Genomic DNA, 20,093 nt, shown 5'->3' on the forward strand with positions numbered 1-20,093 from the left:
ATAAAGCAAATAATAGGCTGAGTCCCTAGGTATAAATAGTTATGTTAAGTCAGGTGCTTCTTTTTGGCCTCATTTTCGTTTTTCCTCTTCTCCTCTCAAAACCCTTTCTTTTTTCCCACCAAATCTGTCTCAGAAAAACGACGATCTCGGACTCGTTCACCGTTGGATCATCGTGAAATATGAGTACCACGTTCGCAACCCAATTCCGAACATTCTCACCGTTGGGAATTTCAAAATCATATCTGAGCTTAGAGGAAAACCCTTCGCATTTTAGCATTTTAATTTCCCGCAGAAACCCAAAACTGTCTCGGTAAAACTACGATCTCGGTTTTGTTAACCGTTGGATTTTCATGAAATTTGGATATGCTGTTCGAAATTCAATTGCGCACACTTCCACCGTTGGGATTTTTGAGATAATATTCTTGGAGGGAGAAAAATGAATCGCATAAAGACAGTACAAGTGGAGATTTCAATCCCTTCTCCGTCTCTCTGACGTTTGGGAACTCTATCGGAGCAGTCGGAGGAATAACTGAAGGAATCTCAGGGAACCGTTAGAGATGTTACTATCGCTGGCTGAAGACACGTGAGTCCGCTCAGAGGTAAGGGATGAGTTTATCGCAATTAGGGGTTAGAATGAACATGTGTAGGGATCCTTAGAGAACTAAATTTGGGTTTTATTTTGGGATTTTTATTAAATTTCAATTTTTCCTTTATGATTATAAATAAAATATTGATGTCCTAATGAAAATTGCTTGATAAATTATGCTCTTGATATTTGTATATTTCGACCTATGATTTTGATATAATTGTGTAATATTATTTGAGGGGTTTTAGTCCTCATGTTGTGATAGTCTTTTGTATAAATTGTTAAATTGAGGATATGAAATGATGATTCAAATTGTGAGTATGTGATGAATTGTGGAATAACATGTTGCTTTGAGATTATAATATTGTTATTGAGATTGAGTATAAGTGTAAAGTTGAACATGTGTTAATTTGTGAGATACGTGTAAACATGTGATGGTGGATTGTGACACTATGAGATGTGAAATTGTGAATGAGTTTTAGTTGTGGATAAGTGTGTATTTAACACTTGATGTGAAATTAATTGTGTTGTAAGCTATGAATTGTACAATAACCCGACCAGTGTTATCTTGAGAAAAGCGTTGATGCGCAGTGTTAAAGAGAAAATGTAGGTTTCCTATTTAGGAACCAATGTTAAATCGTAGCGCAATTGTGTTGAACGTGTTTAAAACACGAGTGTAAGGTCGTGGGTATTGTATAATTCATGAGCAGTGTCTGCATGCAAAAAAAAAATTATTTTAGGAGTTGGACCTGAATCAGGAGGGAGAGGCCCTGACGGACTCTTCGGAGTGTAGGCCTTGGGGGTCACCGGGTTTGAGTGCTCCTTTAAGCCTATGCTGATCTCATATGGTTGGAGCATTCTCGCAAAACATTGTGACCCTGACTGGTCTCCCTATGATCTTACTTAGTGAGAGTGACCTGACAAACCCATTGTGTGGTGTGTCTTGTTATGTACTCCTAAGCGTCCCAGGGTGGTTATGGTACCACATTGCATATAGGCTTGAGTCTTAGCATAACTGTCGCATACGCTTGCTAATTGTTTATTATGAAATTGATGTGTTATTATGTCTTGATCGGAGTGTGTGATTCCTGTGTATAATGATTGATGATTGAAAGATGTGATTGATGAATGACAAAGTGATGAAATAATGTGAGATATGCTAAGTAAATTGTATTTGGCTACTATATGTTGTGTTGTTTCTCTCTAGTAGTTAGCAATGTGATAACTCACTCCCGGTTTGCTATTTGTGTTTGGATCCTGTGATGATCTTGAACTTTGTGTTCGGGGGAGCAGATGAATAGGTGGATGACTATGAAGAACCTCATGCTAGAGGACACGGGAACACCACGCTCTGATAGGATGTGACATTAGGATATAGGTTCTATATTAATTGTATGAGACTTATATGACTTTCTTTGAGTCGAGAAGACTTTATTATTTATTTGGACAAGTTTGAATATGATGTAGAAGAAAGTGAATGTGAGCCTTTTACCCATTTGAAAAGCTTGTATTTAAAAATGTTTTAAAAATACTTTTAATTAATATTTGAATTTTTATTCCTTTATTAATATATATGTGAGGGGTAGAGGGTGTCACATTTTTGGTTTGGCCGTTAGCAAATTCAATGCATGGATATATATCGCACACCTACACAAACACACCTACACCGGAGATATATATCAGTTATGGCTTTGTGTTCAGTTTTTCTCAATCTTCATCTTCTGCTTTTTGTTTGTTTGACCATAGAAGCATTAGGTGTGGCAAAGCCTTCAGTAGCTAGTTACCTTAGCCAGGAGATACTAGCAGAGCAAAAAGCTGATAGAATGCATAGATTACCTGCGCAGCCTTCGGTCAAGTTCAACAATATGGTGGTTATATCACTGTCTATGAAACTTAAGGAAGAGCACTGCTCTATTGGTTTTTCGAGGCCACTCACAAACCAGAACAAAAACCCGTTCTCTTATGGCTCAATGGAGGTACTTTTTTTTTAATAACCCAGCTCTTCATGTATAGATTTATATTGCAATCGTTTTTCTTTAGTGTTCACTCTCATGACTAATACATGATAACTTAACGAAAGGTAAGGGTAATTTCTAGTGAATTTAGCTTTTAAATCTTATGGGCTAGTTTAGTCTTTATCTTTTGATTTTAACATGTATTAAAAGGAATAGAGAGAGATGAATTTCTTGATAATTTATGGAAATAAATGGAAGATAGGGATGCTGATTAAAATCAAGCATTTAATTTTTCTTGATGTCAAGAATCACAAACCAGAAGGTCAGGAAGTGAGTGCAGCAGGAGTAAACATTCATAATCACATGAATGAAGGCAGTGGCTGGATTAACTCAGCCTAACAATGCAAAGCCTATTGCTGATTCCAGTTTTTCCAAGGCTAAACCAGAAGATTCTTTGGACTCTCAATTCAAACCGCCAGAAGCTTCACAACTTGTTTTTGTCTTCACTATTTTATTCATGTTTGGTTGCTCAAATTAAATGTATTGATCTAATTTTTTAACATTGCTATTTTTCTTTGTAGGGGAAAACACACCCAACTCAACTTTTTTTGCTTTTGATGTCCACCCCAACCCAATTATGTGTGTTTAAGCTGTATTAGCAGTGTGATTTGTTATATTTTGTGAAAACTGGGAATTTCATTCTGTAATTGTCTGTTTGTGTACTGGGCTTGCTTTATTGCAGAAGCAAAGGAGACACTCTCTTGTTTTGTAATGGCCTTTTCTCTCACTCTGGTGTCTTACAGATGAAAATGTATGTTTCTACCATTTTTGTTTGTTTTCAAAATTAATACACTAATTTCAATTGAACCTTTCTCTTTTATATTGGGATATCATTGATGTTTAATAGCTTTGTCACAGCTTAGAGGGCAATACTGGTGAACTGACAAATTTTGAGGTCCTTGATTTCTTATGAGCTAAAGGAGCTTCAAAGGATCCAACAAGAGTTATTGCCAAAGTAGCGCAGTCTGAATACAAGGTTAGATTTGATTTTTCTAATAAATGGGAATACTTGTAAGTTTTATTGGTAGATGAATGTTCTGTATATCTACCAGGTTTATGATTATTTGGTTGACACTGCTGCCTCTGTTCAAACAAGAGAGAGCATCAATGAGTTCTTAACAAGTGTTAAATAGTACGACCTGGCAAAAGCTAAGGCTCTGAACATATTAAACATTGGGCCAGCTGCTGATTTTGAACTATACCCAGTAAGTATCAATATTTTGATTTTCCAATTTATGTTACACCTAAGCATTTAGTTAGAAGTTTTTAGCTCTGCAATTTTTTAGCTATGACCACATTGTGAACAAATTATTTAAATAAATACATGTGATCCGTATGTCTATCAAATTGATATAATGTATCAAATTTTAAAATTCAAAATTCAAATTTAAATTGAGATAGACTAAATTTAAACAATAGGGAGAAATAAAAAACTTAAAAATAAATTAGTGTGACATACTTGATACAGGAGAAGTTATATAGCTTATCATGAAAGAGAGTGAGTAGTTCCTAATATTCTCTTGTTCAAGAGTGAATACTTTTATAAGGGTGAATTTATGCATCAAAATATAACATGTTGGTCCCGAATAAAATTTTAAAGTGAAGCTTCATCATCTTTGCATTCCAACATTGAAACGGTTGGGCTGGCCCATGCATTCCAACTTTAATAGATGTACATGTATGATATTATAAAGTTGGAAAGCCTACACTACCCCTCTAAATCTACCCCAATGTAACTCTTTAATAAAAATATTTATTTTTTATTTTAATATCATTTGTTAATTAATAGTATTACAAATAGTTGCATTGTTTCATTGAACTTGATTTACATCATGGAGGAGGATAAAAGCAATGGATATATAAATTTAACCTACACTTCTTTTTAAGTTGTCAATTAATTAAAAATTCCTTTTTATATAGCTTCTAAAATATTTATTATTTCCTATTAAAAATATCTATTATTAAAATTAAAAAATTAATATTTATCATAATTTATGATTTAATAATAATAATAAAATATACTCCTAGTATATATACATATTATTTTCTATTACTTTTTTTTAATGCAAAGCTATATAAAATGGCATAGATATTGTATTAGTTGGTACTTAGTATTTATATTGCTGTCTCACTTGACCAAATTTAATATATTGTTCACCAAACAAGTAAAGTAAATTATATCTTCCCATGCTATTGTTGGTTTGTATTCAATGTTCTATTTGTTCCAGTATATCACAAGTATAAAGTAAACTATATTGCTTAAAGGTTTTTGTGGCAAGTCACTTGCTTCTTTCCCTCGAGGTGAGCTTATTTTTGTTCCTGCATATCACAATCCTCAGCATTTTGGAAACTATTTGTTCCAAGTGATCCCAGATTGGATCATTTCCTCCCTGCCCTTCAAGATGATGATAATTCATAATATGAGGATTTTTACATTGATGTTGTCTATGTTCTTTTTCTTTTTGCTCCCCATGATTGTAAGTATCTCGTCACTATTGACATTGTTATTCTGTAAATTGGACTGGATGTTTCTACTCTACAGCAGTTGGAGGATTGAGATGCTATGAGAATCCAAAGAATAAGATTACTGCAGTACCTGCCAAGGAAGAGCAAATCTGGGGTGCATTCTTCAAGGTAATGAGATGACATGAGTTTAAATATAATTACCGGTGTTGCTCTCAGTTCTCTTTGCAGAATATTCTTTTCATCTGTTTAGAACAAAGAATCAGTGATCAATCCCAACAGTAATATAAGGTTAATGTCAGTTGAGACTGCATCAGGTACAAAGGGAAAATGTGAGGTCAAAGACAATAGAATAGGAGTTCACAAAAAGCCAACACATACAGCTAAATTTCACTAAACGGAAAGTGTAGTGTCCAAAATGAATGGGTTAGACTAATTTAAACTTAAATCTTCATATCACTTTTGAAGGTAATCTTAGAGCTTAAGAAGTTAGAGTTGAATATCCATTACGTAACTAGGATTGCCAGTTGCAACTAAATTTCACCGAGGTAATAACATTGTAAGTTCCTAAGAGCAAAATTATAATCTAAGCAAGTTCGGTTAGGCTCTCAAGTGGTTGACAAGTCTCATTTAGGTGGTCTTTTTGGCCTTGGTTAACAAGAAAATCGAGTGTTAGGTACAAAAATTGGAAAGCTCCACTACACATAATAGTGGTATTATTTATTTGAATATTTGTTTCTGCATTCATGGTTAGTTTGCTTATTTTGACCGTGTGACTCTCTCCATTTATGAACTTTAAGACTTATATCTTATTATATATTTTGTCTATTGGATGCGATGAACTATCAGGTGGAAGGGTCAACAGTCCTTCCAGGCACAGAGTAAAAGATCCATTTTCAAATAGTGTTCCGTGTGATGCATTAATGGAGTAATGTGTTTATGTGCTTGTGACGGCAAGGCTTACATGCGAGGCCATGTAAATACCTTTAATGATAACTATCAGAAGAGTGTGACTGATAGTAAAGTTTATTATGGTGTTCATTAGCTAGGATTTTCTCTGTTTCTCTTGTACAATTGTGCTTTCTAATGTAGTAAAAGATATGCTTCTGGCTTGAGATTCTCTAATATTGATTCTATGCAAAGTGTGTCCGTATATGATGATTGGTAAGCTTCCAGCTAGTAATAATTTAAGGAAAAATAGTACTTGGACACTCATGTTATAGCAAGGCAAGGTTGAGGAGGGCAGATTCCAATGCCAAGGTGCATCCCTAGTTAGGCTCTCAAATTGGCACCCTAGAATTGTCTTCTTATTAGAGGTGTTCATGTTAAACATATTTACCTACAGTTGAAGAAGATAGGTACATATTAAAGACATTTACCTAAAGTTAGGAGATGTAAGTAAAAGTTAATGACTTTTACCTACACACTATACATAGTAGTTAAAACCTATAGTGACAGACAATTAGTCGTCATTATACGCCTCCTCAAAGTTGACGGAAGAAACGTCCGTAGGACAAAGTCTATCATTCATTTACCTACGAATTTTTTTATTTATAGTGATAGTTTTTGTCCGTAGGTATAGATCATTTTTCTTGTAGTGACCAAATTTTGCTATCTTTATAATTTCTTAGTCACTGTCTCCAGTCTATTGATTCTCTATTCAAGATCCATTAACCCCTCAATAAATTGCTTTGATTCATTTTTTCCATTTCCATCTCCATAGTCTTCCTCCAAAGCCTCCATCTCTTGGGTCAACAGTGTCTTGAGAAGGATTTCCAAATTGAACAGTTTTCAAAGGAGAAAATTCAGGTGCAACATTAGCATCATTACCATTTGTATTTGCTTTTGATACATGAGGTCCACGATGGCAGAGTAGCTTTAGAATGCTTTTTTGCCAAGTAATATTGTTTGCAATTTTTTAAAGTAATTTTGGGTATGCAGTTATTTTTCAATGCAATAGCTTTGGTGTCAGAGAATGCAATCACACAATCTGAAACTTCTTGATGCATTCCAAATTGCATAGCAACTCTCTATGTGGTAGGTACTTTTTTATAATACATTGTTGCAAACAAGCATCGAAATACTCATGCATATAACAACCAAAACTATTTTCATTTATCCAAATTACTCTCACATGGTAACCAAGTTTCCTTTTTTGGATTAAAAGACCAAAACTTACCAACAATTTGAACATGATTAAGGATGCCAAGGAAAATTGCCCCTAGTAGAGTCCTGGGAAAATCTCACACCGTCAATTTTCAATTGATTAAGCTTGTTCCACCTCAATAGCATAGGTTCTTCATTGGTAATCAGCCTAGGCTATGGTTGCTAATTTGTTAATCTCTCCCACACCCAAGTTTGGATCAAGTAGTAAAAGGGTGACCAAAGAGTTAACTACAATTCCAATTCTTCATTACCAGTGAAATAAACTATTGTTTTCTTCGATAGACCAAAATCATTTTATATGTTGGATAAAATTGTTGGTCACAAAGCTGATTCTCACCAGCAAGATGAACAACAATAAAGAAAACAAACTTTCTCACCAAGCCACTAGGAGAGAAGCCAATAATTGCCAAGCAAGTTGCAAGGGATGTTTCATGCTCAATTTCACTCCCACTAATGACAAAAATCCATCCATGCTAATGTTTATATAAACCCCACTCTTTTTACTCCTTGGAGATTGTTGTTGTCCCTACTCTTTTTACTCCTTGGAGATTGTTGTTGTCCTGTTCTATGTATCAATTTCTTCTTCACCTTCATCATTTCCTAGCTTTGAAATGGGGTCAAGACAGGATCACCAACAGTTGCAAAACCCTCCAACACCATCACATCCTCCAAGGTGACATTTTTCTCACCCTAGGAGCACAAAAAGGTATTTGTCTAAGGACACAACTTCTCAACAACCCAAAACACATGTTTTCAACCCAAGTGCTTCATAGTAAAAAATGAAAACATGTGTTTTGGGGTTGTTGAGAAGTGGTGTCCTGAGACAAACACCTTGGAGGATGTGATGGTGTTGGAGAATTTTCCAATAGTTCATGATCCCGTCTTCACCCCATTTCAAAGCCAGGAAATGATAAAAGTGGAGAAGAAATTGATACATACAATAGGAAAACAAACTACAAGGAATAAAAAGGATGGGGTTTATACATTAGCAAGGGTGGATATTCATCGATAATGGGAATGAAATGGAGCATGAAACATTCCATGCAATGCAATTTAGAATGCATCAAGAAGTTTTAGATTGTGTGGCTACATTCTTTGGAACCAAAGGCATTGCATGGAAAAATTACTACATACCCATATCCAACGGGAATTTCTATTTTCCTGCTTGGATTTTTTGAGGGAGATGTCACCACGCGTTATGCAGGATGGTGGAAGCAGTCAATACTGTATCATCATCGTGATTTTGCAAAGAATATTACTCGGTGAAAGAGCAGTCTACGCAATGATGCTGGTGTTTCCACCTGAATTTTCTCCTTTGAAAACTATTTTATTTGGAAATCCTTCCCAAGACACCGTTGAACCACTGATGGAGGCTTTGGAGGAAGATTATAAAGATGGAAATGAGATAAATGAATCAAGGCAGTTTATTGGAGGAGTATTGGATCTTGAAAAGAGAATCAATAGACAAGATACATTGACTTAGAAATTAAATATAACAAAATTTTGTCATTTTTGAACAAATTATTAGCTTATAAACCAAATCTTTACCATTTGTTAATATGTTTTATTTATTTCTGATACTAACATAATTAAATGACATGAATGTTCAAAAAATCAAACTACAATATGATCTTGTAGGATTTAGCAATATGTTTGTTTGTGTATGAAAGGTATGTATTTTTATAATATCTTACGACATCAACCTATGCTTCGACATGGTATGCATGCACACATGCACGAGCAAAATTTATCTATTATGTTAGTTGAAATTGGAGGCGATGACTCAACAAAAGTTAAGGAAAACCAAAGAAAACAACTAGCGATGATAGTTTCCTTATTTCTCTATGTGCGTAAGGGAAGAAAGGAAGGGGCACGGTTACAAAGAATCCGGTGATTTTCTGCATTCAAGGCCCTTGGTAAGAGTCACATGTCATGACTCTTGGTGAAGAGTCACATCTCATGTTTGTTGCGCATCTATTCATACTTTCACTTCATATGAGTGAACACAAAATCTCATGAAAGGATACAATCTTTAAATAATTTTGAAAATTTCACATAATCACCCACCATTTTAAAAATATATATGAACCAAATGGTTTTAGATTAAACATACTCAAGTTAGTGCACAAATCACGTTCATCAATTAATCATACAACTTAATGAACAAAATACCTCTCACCTTTTTTAACAAAACAACCAAATCACATGATTCTGAAAATCACATGGTTTTAGATAAAAGTGAGTATTGGTTAAACAACTAAAACAACAACAAACATACAAATAGAGAATCAAGAAGATGAAAGTATAAAAAAATTGTTGATAGTACAAACTAAATATCTCTCACCACAAGCAACCAATAAACAAACCAAAGATTTAGATTTAAGAATTATGTATCCTGAATTGGCTCACAAAATTCCAACTCAATCCAATATTTAATGAAGTCGTAAATGCATTTTTACTATGGCTGCACGTGAAACTACATGAATAACAAAATCCCACTTCCTACTCTTAGAGAACATTTTCAATGTACCTTCCTCCATTACTCACACCATTTGTTGAACATATGTACCTTTGGTATCATTTTACTACCTCGGTTGTTCAAGAGAAATCGGTTTGATCTTTTAGATGTTTCAAACTTTTTAAAGTCATTCCATAAGGAAGGAACTTTGTCAATGATTCAAGATAGAATCATTAACTTTCATCTACATCCATATTGTGTTTGTTCGTAGATATTAAGCATACATTCAATTTATGCACTTGTTTCATAAAAGGCCTACTATCAATCATCCGATAATTATAAAAATAATTGACAAGAAATTTCTTATTTGTTCCCATCACGTAGTTTAAAAAAAAGTGTCACACACGTACCTTTTAAGATGTGTCCCATTCAAATATAACCATCATACTTGTCTTCTAACGGGCTTTAGCAATGATCTCATCTTCCCTATTGGTTGGGATTGGGGTGTTGAAGACATACATACCTTTTTCAAGGTGTGATGATTGGAGACACCACTTCAAAAATAAAGAAATACCTGTTAAATTGAGTGTGATGATAATGCAAGAAAGAACAAAAACCAAATTAAGAAAAGTGCAATTTTCCATGGTATGAATATAAAACACTAACCATTAGGCTCGACTCATCCCTAACAATATATGTAGATATTGGATGGAATATAGTGTACAAAGAATCTGGTGACTCCTTTATTTTTAGTGTACAAAGAATCTAGTGACTCATCCCTAACAATATATGTAGACGCCACTTCAAAAATAAAGAAATACCTGATAAATTGAGTGTGATGATATTGCAAGAAAGAACAAAAACCAAATTAAGAAAAGTGCAATTTTCCAAGGTATGCATATAAAACACTAACCATTAGGCTCGACTCATCCCTAACAATATATGTAGATATTGGATGGAATATAGTGTACAAAGTATCAGGTTTGAATGGAGGACATTTTAAGAATAACCTTACTTTCTACTTGAGATTAGTAAAATTAAATGATTTCAACTAACTTTCTTAATTTATGGGAAGTAATTATTTTTGCTTATATATGAGACCAGAGAGAGTATTAATCTTTGACGTATATATATGTGTGTATATATATATATATATATATATATATATTCTATAATTCCTTCCAATTATGTGAATTTCAATTGGAAACTGCAAAAGTTTATGTCATGGTGTTATGTTATTTTGTGTCTACATATTTCTAACCTAATAAATATAATATAGATATCGATATAAGTAATTAAATTCATTAAAAAGGACTAACCTAATTTATGTATAATGTGCAACCATATCTACTCATCATTCAAAAGTAAATAGCACAATATATGAAGAACTTTTATCCCTACCAAAAGCAACAAGGAATTTTTTATGCAACTCAAAATTAATTTTCCTTCTAAATAAACTTTTACATTAAACTGAAAAAATTAAGTAGGAGAGAATGTCCATTAAAGAATCATTGGCAAAAGAATGTACTATACATATTAATCTATGAATGTTTAACACTGTAGATTTGTCAACAAAAACGTACTTTACTAGTTAATAGACTTAATTGAACATTTGATGTCTTTACTTTATCGGTTTTCTTAGGAATGTTCATAAACTGATTTCATCAAATAACTTTATGAATAAATCAAGCAAAAAACTGAAAATCAAATAAACCAAAAGTCGAACATATTAAAATTTAATAAACCCATCTGTTTTGAATAAAATCAGATTTTGGATTTCATTTTAAAATTCAATCTAATCCCCCCCAAACCAAATCTAAGAGCCCATACTCATGGAGGATAACCTCCCAAACCAAAATAGACATTAAAGAAAATAGAACCTCTCAATACCTTGAGAGATTTGAAGTCTTCTAGAGTTCAAGAAAATCCAAAACAAAATGGATTGATGAAAAACCCTTGTCTGCTAGAGCTTCCTCCTTGAATTTGATGTCCAAGGGACAAGATTTGAGTTGTAAAGGTGAGAACGTGACGTAGGATGACCATGAAGTTAGAGAGAGAACACCAGGCAAGAGATAAAAGCTGTCTTATCTCTCCTAAAACTCTAGAAGTGGCCGTGCATGAATGAAGACCAAGGGAGAGTGTTTACATTTCTTGTATTGTAACCCTACATCTTGGGGTTTTGGGCCGAGCCCCATTGGCCCATTAGGTTTTTCGGTCCAAATTTGTTTCATTAGGATTAATTAAAGTTTCATTATTCATCTTCCAAGAGACTTTAATCTTCTATCTTTCATTATATTCTACTCCTTCCCTTTCCATTATAATTGTAATGTAAGAGAAAAAAAATCAAAATAATTGTCATTTTAGCTTTTTAATGTAACATTAATCAACTTTTTTTACTTATATTCTTAAAATATTAATGGTAGACAAAAAAAAAATCAATAAATGAATTAATGATGACCTCTAGTTTCTTGATATATTAAAAAATTATTCTAGATTCCTATCGTTGGTTAAGTGATAACGTGTCTATTAGAAATTTTAAAATATAATTTCATGGGATTTGTGAAATCACCAATCTATATTTAAAAACTAAATTACAATTTCTAATAGTTAAAAGTCACCTAAATCAATTAAAGATGAGTTTTTTGAATCCTAGAACCTTGTTGTGTCTCACCTCAATGCTTAACACAATGTTGACCTCTCGTTCCCCTTTTTCAAAGTTTCAAAACACTTCCCACTATCCTCGAACTCAGAAGTACAAATTTAATCTTTTTAGGCTAAATTAACATTAATTGCTTTTCCATGTAGAACCACTAACCATCTTTCATCACAAGGATCTTGAAAATAAAATACTTGTTTAGCTTGTTTTGAGACGGAGGGAGTAATCTATTATTAGTTAGCTTTAATTAAGACAATTAAGGTTAATTAAATTCTAGTTAACTAATTAATAATTAGAAACATTAATTATATTAGGTCTTTGTCTATTTAAATTATTTATATTAGGCCTACACTAATTAATTAGATAATTTGGTGTTCAAAGCTCTAATTTCTATGGTTTTGACTAAACTTGTTTCTTTTTACAAAATTGTCATAAATTGGTCGACTTACAACTCCTTACTTTGGCTTTGGTTGACTGTTTTTGACATTTGGAGGGCTAAGCCTAAATCAAATCACTCTTAAAACCTTTACTTCAATTTCTAATTTATGAAACCTACTACCAAATTGACTCATCATCCAAAATTAAATAGTACATAGTATTGGAAGATCTTTTATCTATACCAAATAAAACATTAGTTATGATGGAATTCAAAATTTCTTTACCTTCAATATTTTATCTATGAAACCTTTACTTAAAACTAAAAAAGATAACATAGATTTGGCCAACTTTTTTTACCCTTCACATACGCACACACAAAAAAAAAATGTTGTCCCTTTTATTGAATTTGTACCTATATATCTGGCTCAATCCTGTAGCTTCCTCCTTGAGAAGGAAGGTTGGATTCATGCTACTTTTTTATGAAACCCAACCCTAAACAACTTGGTCACAAACAAGTTGATTTTGATTAAGTGAATTGTTTCTGAACATCTAAATTTGTTTTAAACTTTTTAAAACTGAGGTTTTAAATAAACACAAAATACAAATTATGAAAAATCACCTTGAAGCTAGTCACTTAGCTGGCGCATCATGAAAGTGTTATGGTGATATTGCTTAACAATTAAGTACTTAATCTCAATAAGTCAACAATGACATTCGAAGAAATTGAAATACGTTATGGAGGGGATGTCCTATAGTCAATGTGTGGAGGGCAATAGAAAGAATTGGAAACCTTAATCTGATGCTAAGTGTAGAGAGTGAGAGAGAGAATGGGAACTTAGTATCTCATGAAAGACTTTGAAGTCTGAACAAGTTAGTGAATGTGTTATCACTAATATTGGAACTTTTAAATATAAAAAATATGTAAACATATAAACAACAATAATAATTTTAAAGACATGTCACATCAATGGGTCTATGGGTTTGGTTCATGGGTTTAAAAATTAACACCCATGACCCAACCCATACTTGAATGAGTTTGAACAAGTTGGAGTTGACCTCTAGGCAAGTGTACGTATACAAATAATTAAAAATGTATGTAGAGTATCGTTACCACAACAACTTGTCTCAATGCCTAGAACTTTCCATTTATCCACTATTTAAATGAACAAAATTTCATTTGATTGATTTGAAATTAAAACTTGATTTTTTATCGACTAGAATAAACAATCTCTAAAAATAAAAAAAAAAGTTATATTTTTCATTAAATATGATTCAAATAGAGTTTGAGAACATTTATATTATTTAAACCACTATGACTCATGAAATACCCAAAACATCAATCTCATATAATAAAAGAGGTGTTCTATCCCAATTTCATAGTTCATGGTTAAGGAGACATAATTTCTTCTTGACCCCAATTTCTTGGAAAAAATATTCTGAATTTTACAACTTACAACATATCCATAGAAAGATAAATCATAAAATCTTGATACATATAAAGCAAGCCTCTTATAAAATTAATATAAAAACAAATCCCTAGGTCATAACACATCAACCATCCAATTTCAATTCCAAATAAAATCATGACTTTCCAATCACAGTCTATTCTCACATCATTCAAATGGTTGGACTGGGCACAAAATACATTAAGAGTAAAAAAGTACACAATAAAATAGGATAGAACTTATCAGTTGATGATGTTTTACAGTCGACAATGGTCAAGGCTATTTTTGGTCGATGCCAAGGCCATTTTTTGGCTGACATATGCTAGGTTTTTTGGTCGACATCAAGCTATGGTTTTTGCCAAAGCCATTTTATGGATATTTTTTTGTTCAAATAGGCTAGGTTTTCGGTCAATGTTAGTCATTGCTATTTTTATGCTGACATCAGCTAAGTTTTGTTTTCTGTTGATGGCAGCTGAGGGTTTGTTCAACTGACGTAGGCCAAGCTTTTTCTCATCAACATTAGTAGGTGCTACTTTTTAACTGACGTCAAGCAAAAAAAATATCACAAGCCTATGTCGTCCAAAAAAGTCCAAGCCGACGTTTGCCAAAAAATTGCCCCAACCCAATTATGTGTGTTTAAGCTGTATTAGCAGTGTTATTTGTTATATTTTGTGAAAACTGGGAATTTCATTCTGTAATTGTCTGTTTGTGTACTGGGCTTGTTTTATTGCAGAAGCAAAGGAGACACTCTCTTGTTTTGTAATGGCCTTTTCTCTCACTCTGGTGTCTTACAGATGAAAATGTATGTTTCTACCATTTTTGTTTGTTTTCAAAATTAATACACTAATTTCAATTGAACTTTCTCTTTTATATTGGGATATGATTGATGCTTAATAGCTTTGTCACAGCTTAGAGGGCAATGCTGGTGAACTCACAAATTTTGAGGTCCTTGATTTCTTACGAGCTAAAGGGGCTTCAAAGGATCCAACAAGAGTTATTGCCAAAGTAGCGCAGTCTGAATACAAGGTTAGATTTGATTTTTCTAATAAATGGGAATGCTTGTAAGTTTTATTGGTAGATGAATGTTCTGTACATCTAGCAGGTTTATGATTATTTGGTTGACACTGCTGCCTCTGTTCAAACAAGAGAGAGCATCAACGAGTTCTTAACAAGTGTTAAATAGTACGACCTGGCAAAAGCTGAGGCTCTGAACATATTAAACATTGGCCCAGCTGCTGATTTTGAACTATACCCAATAAGTATCAATATTTTGATTTTCCAATTGATGTTACACCTAAGCATTTAGTTAGAAGTTTTTAGCTCTGCAATTTTTTAGCTATGACCACATTGTGAACAAATTATTTAAATAAATACACATGATCAGTATGTCTATCAAATTGATATAATGTATCAAATTTTAAAATTCAAAATTCAAATTTAAATTGAGATAGACTAATTTTAAACAATTGGGAGAAATAAAAAACTTAAAAATAAATTAGTGTGACATACTTGATACAAGAGAAGTTATGTAGCTTATCATGAAAGAGAGTGAGTAGTTCCTAATATTCTCTTGTTCAAGAGTGAATACTTTTATAAGGGTGAATTTATGCATCAAAATATAACATGTTGGTCCCGAGTAAAATTTTAAAGTGAAGCTTCATCATCTTTGCAATCCAACATTGAAACGGTTGGGCTGGCCCATGCATTCCATCTTTAATAGATGTACATGTCTGATATTATAAAGTTGGAAAGCCTACACTACCCCTCTAAAGTAACTCTTTAATAAAAATATTTATTTTTTATTTTAATATCATTTGTTAATTAATAGTATTACAAATAGTTGCATTGTTTCATTGAACTTGATTTACATCATGGAGGAGGATAAAAGCAATGGATATATAAATTTAACCTACACTTCTTTTTAAGTTGTCAATTAATTATAAATCCCTTTTTATATAGCTTTTAAAATATTTATTATTTCCTATTAAAAATATCTATTATTAAAATTAAAAAATTAATATTTATCATAATTAATGATTTAATAATAATAATAAAATATACTCCCAGTATATATACTGATGCAATCCTACCCCGCAAGGGCATTGGGTACAAAACTCCAAGTAGATTGGGCTAGAGATCCAAGGGAAGGCCCTAGGGTTCTCATGAGCCTTAGGGTAGATTTCGAGCCCATGGGCTAAGTATGAGCCCGCTTATCTTTGTAAATATTAGAATAGGTATTTCCTTCGTAGGCCTTGTATTTTGGCCATTCTAGTAGTATAGGGTTTTAGCCTTGTATTTCGGGGCATTGTGAGTAGTCTTTGTAGTAAGGACTTTTTTTTTGTATTTTCATGTTTTTTGTCATAGGGGTGAGCTTAGTTATTATAGGGGGTGTGTAGCTAAGCTCTGGCTTCTCATCTCAAGGAGGTGAGCTTAACTATTAGAGAGGTATGTGTAGCTAAGCTCAAGCATCTTTAGAAATCTTCTTAAGGAAGCTTCTCAAGGAGGTGAGCTTAGTTATGAGAGGGGTGTGTGTAGCTAAGCTCTAGCTTCTCAAGGAAGTTTTCTCAAAGAAGCTTCTCAAGGAAGTTTTCTCAAGAAAGTTCTCAAGGAAGCTACCTAGTCTATAAATAGAAGCATGTGTAACACTTGTTGTAACTTTGATGAATGAGAGTCTTGTGAGACATACTTCAAAGTTCCACTTCTCTCCCTCTTTTATTCCTTCAATTTCGTGCTCCCCCCTCTCTCTTTCTCTTCCTCTTTCTTTTCCTCCATTGAAGCATCCTTCCAAGCTTCTTATCCAAGGCTCATCTTGGTGGTGAAGCTCCTTCTTCCATGGCTTACTCCCTAGTGGATGACGCCTCCTCTCACCTCTTCTCCTTTGTCTTCTGCTGCATCTCCATGGTGGAAAATCACCATTAAAGGACCTCATTGAAGCTCAAAGATCCAGCCTCCATAGAAGCCCCACAAGCAAGCTTCCATCAAGTGGTATCAGAGCACAAGAGCTTCAAGTAGGTGCTCCTTAAACCTCCATTAATTTTTTTGCTTTACCTTCTCTTCCATTGTTGTTTCTTCATTTTTTTCTCCATGTATCTCCTCACATGTCTTGTGATAAATGTTTTAAACATGATTCTTTAGAGTTTCCACCGATTAAACTTGCTATAGAAGCTAGATTTGATTTTCTATGCTTCAAATTTCTTGTTCTTGTTCTTGAACCATGAATTGTGTTGAGTTTGGGTTCCTTTGAGTTTTGTCTTGTTATTTTTTGTGGCTGAAACCTAAACCATAAAATTCTTACAAAAATATTAAAGTAGAAGAAAACCTCAAAAATCTAGACTGACTTGTTCACCTATTGTAGTTTTGTCATAGAAGTCATGTCTAGTCATGAAACTTGTCACATAAGATTTCTTATGTTGTGCTGAATTTTATTTTCTTATTTCTTTGTCTAACTGATTTGTTCATGAGTGTATGAAATTCTTTTAGCCTATTATTTGATTTGAGTAAAATCTTTCAAGTTAATTAGTCCTTAACATGTTCATGCAAAATTCTTAGAGAGTCTTTGATTGTGAACCTTTTCTTGAACTTTTAGGTTTCCTTATGATTGTGTCTATTGTGAATTTGAGTTTTGGTGATTGAATTGCTGGCTGAAATGTTGATCCTAAGTGAATATTGAACTCCTAAAACTGTGTTAAACAATCCTAGTGAGTTCAACATACATAGGAAGGCTGAAAGCAAGCCCAAAAAAATCGCTGGTGCTGGCAGCTTGGACATACAAACTTGTAAAAATTACTGAGAATTGGTTACTTCGAATTTTGAGCTGAAATTTTTACTGAATTTGCTAAACATATGGAAAAAAGTTATAAAAAAAGAACCAAGTGATTTGGATAAAAGGAAAAAAATACGAAAAATCACATAAGTTGGCAGGAAAATCAGTATCCAGGAAAAAAAAAATGAAAGAGAAGTGTGCTTGTTGTTTTGGCTCAAAATTTATTCTATAATTGGTGCCTATGTTATACCAATCTTAGTTCCAAAATTTCAATTGAAAATTAGTGTGAAGACAAGTGCCAAAGCTAAAGGTTTTTTGAGTTTTTTTTTTTAGTTTTTTTTACTCTACTCTAGAGCCATTCTAAGTTTCTCTTTGAGTCCTAGCTTGCTTCTATGTCCTTTTCATTGCTTTAATTGTTGAATAATCCTTGAAAAATTGTCTTGTTAAAAATCCATTGGTTTAGCTTTCATTTCATTTTTTTTTTGTCTTTGGTTATTGCTTGTCTCTTTGTTTCCTTGTTTGTGGGTTGCCATATAGGGAATTGGAAGGAGGATTGGTGCCATCCCTTGAAGAATTTGAGTCAAGAAGAAAGGTGCCAACCACCTTAAGAGCTATTGGACTAAGAAGCACTCCAAATTGAGTGAATCACCAAAGAGAGAACAACCACCAAAATTGAGGACCGTTTTGTAATTTTGTAATTTGCAATTTACTTACTTTCATTGCTTTCAAGTTTTGTAACAAAAAGTCCTTTCATTGGAAGTGTGTTGGGAGCCTCCAATAGGTTACCAAACTTCCATTTGTGTGTAATAATTTTAGGCAATTTTTCCTTAGGATAGTGAGTGTTTTGTTGGGAACCTTGAATGTGGTCATCCAAACACTCTTAGGATTCACCTAGTTTACATTTCTTGCTTACTTTCATAGCTTATATCCTTTACCTTCCATTGTCAAACCACCTAGATAGCTTTCCTTTTACCAATTAGTTTTTTTTTACCTTATCTTTCACACCTCTTTTAGTGTTTATTTTGGCTAGTTTCAACCATAGTTTCTTTTACCTTTTTGTTTTCAAACCTCCAACAAGAAAGAACCACAACTTAGGAACCAACATGAGTCATCATTCATCTAGTGTTAATGACGAGGGTACTAGTCATAAAGACCCTTTATCTAGAATCTTAGATGAGTTGAGTTCCCTTAAGCTATGGAAAGAAAAACAAGAGAGAAAAGAAAAAGGAAAAAAAAAAGTGGAAGAAATAAGTCAAGATGAAAGAAAGAAAATAAGAGAAGAAGAAAGAAGAAAAATAATAAAAGAAATGAAAAGAGAAAAACATGCCTCCTATAGTAGTCATAACTCTTGCAAGAGCCTAAGTGAAGAACTTTGTGACTATTACGAAGGAAGGCATAGGTCACATCTTAGACCTCACTCCCATAGAAGAGAAAAGGAAAGAAAGCCTCAAGAGGCTAACATTAACCTCTCATACTTCCATGGGAAGGACAATGTAGAGGCTAACTTAGATTGGGAAATAAGGGTAGAGCAACAACTTAAAAACAAGTCTACTTCAAAATCTTATAGCTCTGACTCTTATCCAAAGAAAGACCAAGGTCAAGGCATCTTAGGGGTGACACCTTCTAAGCCCAAAGATGATAAGGGGAAGACAATAGAAAAGCAAGCCCCTAAGGCTAGTATGCAAGAGAAACCTAGCTCTATAAAGTGCTTTAAATGTCTTGGAAGAGTACACATTACTTCTCAATGCCCCACCACAAAAATCATGATTATGAGGGGCCAAGACATTTATAGAAGCCAAGATGAGGCTACTACTTCACCTTCCTCTAGTGAAAGTGAAAAAGCAAAAGGGGAAGAATCTAGTGAAGAAATCTACCCCCAAGAAGAAGGACAACCATTAGTGGTTAAAGAGAAGTGTAAGGAGGTAAGTGTCTCCTCCAAGAGTTTAGCTAAGAAGGAAACTCATTTTACAATAAAGACAAACATTAAAGAAACTTTCCCTCTTAGACAACCTCCACATTTTCTCTTTTGTAAAAAGGCACTTGCTAGCATTGCCACACCTCTTGGGCTTGAGTTTATTCCTCAAGTAAAGAAGTTGTTGGATGAGGGTTTGGTTCGCAAGAGCTTAAATCCTTGTGCTTTGTTGGTGCCTAAAATAGGTATTA

The 20,093-nt window shown here is 33.4% G+C and overlaps 1 pseudogene; it reads left to right on the plus strand.

Annotated features, from left to right (window-relative positions):
* The first annotated feature begins 14,961 nt into the window (after positions 1-14,961).
* On the plus strand, positions 14,962-15,473 carry LOC114404390 (annotated as a pseudogene).
* The last annotated feature ends 4,620 nt before the right edge of the window (positions 15,474-20,093 follow it).

This window comes from Glycine soja, unplaced genomic scaffold (genome assembly GCF_004193775.1).
Source record: "Glycine soja cultivar W05 unplaced genomic scaffold, ASM419377v2 tig00031281_1_pilon, whole genome shotgun sequence".
Taxonomy (NCBI): domain Eukaryota; kingdom Viridiplantae; phylum Streptophyta; class Magnoliopsida; order Fabales; family Fabaceae; genus Glycine; species Glycine soja.